The sequence below is a fragment of the Sinocyclocheilus grahami genome, unplaced genomic scaffold (genome assembly GCF_001515645.1).
Source record: "Sinocyclocheilus grahami isolate Dianchi unplaced genomic scaffold, SAMN03320097.WGS_v1.1 scaffold30.1, whole genome shotgun sequence".
NCBI classification, from domain to species: domain Eukaryota; kingdom Metazoa; phylum Chordata; class Actinopteri; order Cypriniformes; family Cyprinidae; genus Sinocyclocheilus; species Sinocyclocheilus grahami.
This window is the reverse complement of record NW_015505209.1, coordinates 1,029,446-1,035,445: the sequence shown is the minus strand read 5'-3', so window position 1 is coordinate 1,035,445 and position 6,000 is coordinate 1,029,446.

The following is a 6,000-nucleotide window of genomic DNA, read 5'->3' as shown; positions in this document are numbered from 1 at the left end:
ACAATCAACCATTCATTAATAATTCCTCTCTAATTATATGCAGTTCACTGGCCAATCAAAGATTTTTATCTTTAAGACACACATACAAATCCTGCCGAGCCATTTGCAATCTAAATTTCTATTGATTTCATTCCTTCACCATTCAAGCTCCATCATAGTCCAATTCGACTGATGCCCACTTTCATAAGATGTGTGTGTGGTTAACCCCCAGCACATCTGGCTTTGCAGGGCTGAGCAGCGTGCTGGATATGTAGAATGGCGGGAACAGATGCACAGTTGGTGATGGAGGTAAATGTGAGTGATAGGATCAGAAGTCCCATATGCTGATAATGCTCCAACCAGAAGGCCTTCTACAGCCCATAAGCTTTCAGCATGAGCACATTTTGGCTTCGCACACCTATACAATCCTAGTTTATTTTTGCAGCGAGTGAAGGGTCAGTGGCTGTGCCTGACAAAAACTTGATTTAAGCAAGCAAGTGTAGAGGTATGTACAGTAGGAACTAGGGATGAACCTAAAATTCTGGCCTGATAAGTGGTTAATTATTTTGTTAAAAAAATAACAAACACACACACACACACCCATCTAAATGGGGACATTCCATAGGCATCATGGTTTTTATACTGTACAAACAGTATAAAATATATATATGTGTGTGTGTGTGCTTGTGTGTGTGTATATATATATATATACACTACAAGTGAATTTAGAATTTAATGACTATTTAAATGTAACCCCTGTGCTGTGCTCAAGTCAGCCTGTTTTCTTTCAGTTAGCACATGTTTTGTATTTCCTTTTGGAATTGATTGATCATAAGCCTCATTGATATGAGCTTATTTACCTCAATTTATGAATGAAAAAAATAAACTATTATTTATGGATCACTTTGGTAATATTTCCTTGTAGATAATTTTGGTAATATTCACACAAAAACTATGGGGCCTATGATCAATCAGTTCCGAAAAAATATAAAACCTGTGCTAATTGAAAGAAAACATGTTAATAAAAATATTGAATTCAACATTTAGTAATGATGTAGCATAATAGGAAATCTATCAGCATTTTTTGTAGGCTGGTCATTTTGACCAGGAACCCCCCAAAAAACCAAGAAGTACAAAAATGATCCCCCCTTTTTTATAGCCTTTGTGAGCAAAGTCAGTAAGTTTTAATCAAATGCAGTAACATGAAAAAACATTTTCAGGAAAAAAAATCTCTCTGGGTCAGAATGACTGGAGCACAACATGAGGGTTAAATTCACAAGTGTATTTTACAAGTGAACGGATGAGCAGCTGAAACAAAAAGGCTGTGACTCCCCCTAAAATATTAGTTCAGGCGAGGGCTATTCAACCTGACAGAAATCTTCATCATACTGACGACAATGCTTCATTGATTACACAAGCTAAGACATCTACCATGAATAATCACATTTCTGTATTATTAATAGGTGCTTAGGACAGATTGGGATCCCCGTTGTGCCTAAGGTCACAGCACAGAGAGCAATGGACAGAAAATCTTTCATGGAAACTGCTGATGACTAGACTGCAAGAAAATGGCCTTGCAGAAAATGGTAATGAGTGTATAAAAGTGTCACTGGCCACCATTTCAGGGCAGGAAAGCATATTTTAAATGAATCAACATTTTTTTATATTAACTATATTGTTATATGACTCGCAGTAAAACATCTTTTTATGTTCAAATTTTCTTACTTTCATACTCATAAATGTAATACAAAATATCTACAAAACACTTTAATCCATACGTTTATTTTTAACTCGCCTAGTGACACATTTAGTGACCTACTGACTGACCGAAACCCTCAATCTTTGAGTACTAGGGAGCCAACAATAACAGTTTGTCCTTTCATATCCCACACAACGGAGTATGTTCTTTATACTGAGAGGTCTGCAGTATGTGGTAACAGGAGCAGAGAGCTATATTTTGGGCATAGAGCGGCAGATCTGACTGGATGTGTGCTGTAGGCCTGTAGGGAATGGCAGTGTGGAGGCATATGCTGCCTAGCGGGTGAATCCGCTTTTGTTCCAAGTCCTGCATACGTGCCTGGCACTGAGTTCAATAACATAAGCATGACCTTAGCCTGTCACCTAGAGCAAACTTTTCCCACTCATACATCAAAATAGACTGGGTGGAAATCTGAGTGCTAAGAAAGTGGAGGACAATCTTAAAGTCTTCTAGAAAGACTGTATTTGATGAATGTAAAAAATTGAAAGCTTGGTTTCAAACTTACAGCTTTTTAAATTTCAGCAAACTTCTCCCCAGCCTTCTGCAAAGCATGATGATCCACATCCATCATGTTCTGACAATTTCCTAAGTAGTAGCAGAACATTAGTGCTGGTTCTCTGAGCATCTATGAGCAGAATAAAGAGATAGTTCATCCAAAAATGAAAATCATGTCATCATTTACTCACCCTCACGTTGTTCCAAACCTGTAAAACTTTTTTCTTTGGCACAAAGAGGAAGATTAAAGAATATCCAAGTCAATGGGGCCCAATGTTGCTGTTTTCTTTCATAAGAACAAAACATCTTCAAAATATCCTTTTTTTTTGCACTATGCATGAGGATGGGTAAGTGATCCATTTATTCTAGCTCTAAGAGAGTTTAATCTGCATCAAATCTTATCTTATCAGTATCTTATCAAAACTGAAATACACAGAATCCAACATAATGATCCGACACCAAACATTTCCACTCGATTGTTCATCCTTCAGCCAAGATTTCTCAGATCAAATGCAAAAATAACTACAAACTCTTTCTGTACTGTTCACAAGCCTTTGGATTTCAGGCTCATCCACTGATAAGACTGATAATGGCTTAATTTAGGGGGGAAACACACTGCAGGGCGGACAGTTATTAATTCGTAAGAATATTGAATATGTCCAGTGAAAGAACACTTGATTAATTTCTCCTTTTCCCCTGCTGTGTTTATTAGTGGTTGAATTAAAGATTAACCTTTTAAATATGTCTGACATTTTCCATGTCCTCTCAAATGCAAAATTAATGCACATTTTTTCATCATTAGTTTAATTTTCAGCATGATACTTTTGTTCTTTGGGCTGTTGAGTGGTTGAGTGTTACAACCCTTCAGATTGTTTGCCTCTTGCTGCCACGTTTTTGAATGATAATTTCGCTTTCCGGAATACTTCATTAAGCATCATTAGCCAAGCGTGGAGCACCTCATTTAGTAGAGAAGATCTCTGACTTATGCTAGCTTGACATACAATCAAACTCTTTTTTTTTAATCAGTGCAGAATATCTGTAATCTACCATAAAACAATCTAAATGTAATACTTTGGGTTGCAGGAACAGCTACAATGGCTTAAACGGAAATGAAGACCAAAGTTGTACTTCGAATGACTGATGATAAATGATTGATAAACAGATGTATCTTGCTTTGTATATTAGAGGTGAAATCAACAACAAGACAATCTTATGTAATTCCATCGTTCCTATAACGTGTAACCATTTTCTAACCAATTACTCTTAAAAGCACATCAGGTCTGTTATCACTTTGAGCTCGGTTTCTCATCAGTATTGAGACAACAACGTATTTCATGCATGTCATCCTACAGAATTAATGCAATGCAATGAATCATGAAACGAATCCAGAAATCAATTGCTCGCTCTTTGTAATTTACCGGGCCTTGAACACTGAAACATGACTTAGACATTGCAATTCTTTCACTCACCATAGACTGGTGCACATAAACTGGTGCATAGAGAAGAAACTGCATTCTAGTTACATGGCAGCTGATGACTGGTGAAGTGACAACAGGGTGGCTCACCTTCAAGTTCAACATGAAAAAAACTGTTAAAGTGCAATTTTATGTGTGAAGGAGATCATCAATATTAAAATATTGTGTAAAATATCAAATTAATATTATAAAAATTAAACATAAATAACGTTGTATCTTCTAAATCTCGTTAGTGTTGATTGGAAATGTACAAAAAGGTTCAAATCATTATTAATAATGCATGCACACTGATGAGCCCAAGTAAACAAAATCAACATTTGCGATTAAAGGGAATACGTATTTTCTCAAAGTTTTGTCATGATCATGCAGACGCGTAAAATACAGTCTAGCACACTGAACACGAACAGTGATGCTGCAGAGGGAAAAGCGTTCATTAAAAGTATTCTAACCTTCCGTGACCCTCATTAACACACAGGACTGCCTTGTTAAAAGACAAGCCGGATTTGTGTTTAATGATCTCGAAAGAAATGTAATTGACTGGGCATTACCATCCAAAAGGTCCCGAAGCACACAGTGTTTACCGTGGGCGCGTTCAAAAAATAGGCCTGCAAACTTCGTGGAAAAAAAAAAAAAAAAAAATATATATATATATATATATATATAAAAACCTTTAAACTGTACATTCCGGCTTCCTTGGAGAGCAACACAGCAAGTGCCACGTGACTTTGAAATAGTAGATTTTGAAGGCGAAATGTTTCGACTTCCAGAATCAATCTTTCAGTAATTAACATGGTTTAACAGAACGCTAAAGTTTCTGTAAGAATATCTGTCTTATGAAAATCTATAAAAAAAAAAGTGAGAACGGCCGATACTAAACGGAAAGCGCTAAAGAAGCGTAGCCTACTGTTGCTATGGTTACCTCCACAGGCGAACGCCAATTTTGTTCGTGAGCGTCTATTTTAGCGTATTCTGACTAACTTTCTTGGTTAACGAAACGTTGTTTTATATATTTGTGTGTTAAACGATTACATTTTTCTTAGACTCCCCACCCTGCAAACCCCCTCCCCATACTTCGCACCCTGATCGTTTTATTAGGCTACTTGTCGCTGTCCGTTCAGCACCACGAGCGCCTGAACCATTGAAGAAGTCAACAGACTCCAGCATGTGCACAACACTAACTCATTACTGTAAATTACGTGAGTTCTATCATCTTTAAGAACTGGTTATATGCCTACATATGCCAAGAAACAGAAACTACACAAGCGTGTGCACACCTACAATAGGCTACTTGTTTTTTTCCTTTTAAAAATAGCATTATTATAGGCGAGAGAGACTCAGTAAATTTGAGATCAGTAGGCTGCATTTTTGAATTTTTACATAGGCCTAACTGATTCTGTTGGAAGCAGAGGGGATACGTTAAACGTAAGCATTGCATACAAACGTGAAGTCTGAACATGCATTAGAGTTAAGGCAACCCGTGTTTTTTTTTCTCTCCTCCTTCTTATTGACTTGTCATTTAATTTTATTTGTGCACGTCTGTTGATTTGAAGGTTTAATCCATTGAGTATGCTATAATCAGATTTGTGATTTCTCTCTTTTTCACCTCTGCATTTCTGTTGCAGATTAACCGCTAGAGGGCGATCGAGCATTGTTGAAGGCGATAAAACCCACACTAAAACATTGGTACAGTCTACAGCAAATGAATCCACGAGAGACTGCTATATGCATGTTCTCAGACGCATCATTCACCGCCAACTTTATAGAGCATGCAAACACAACACTGCAATAACGTTATAGGGGGGAACTGCAACTGTTTTAAAGTTTGTTGATGCCAATCTAACTTAATCAGTTGCTTACAATATAAGAAATCTAAAGCAAAGTTCTAAACTACACTTCTGTACTAAGCACAGGTTCTCATGGATTTATATAAGCTACTATAACAAAAGGACGGAAGGTGACTTTATATCATCCGAAAACAACTGATTTTTGTCTGAAAGGCATGAGAAGAATTGACATATTTGTTCTGTATAAAGCACTGACACAATATTACAAGATTCACTATTGTTGATTGAAATCCTTTAAAAAGTTCTAAAGTAGGCTACACACTGATTTTTTTAACATAGCATAAATACAAATAAATACATATTTTTTTTCAGTACAAGTATTTTGGGGTTGGTTTCAACTTTACACTCTCAAAAATGATAAGAAGAAATCAACAACTTAGTCGTCAAGTGCACTGATAACTGACGGTTAAACTGGAAATAAAATTCATTTTCATAGACAGTCTTTTTC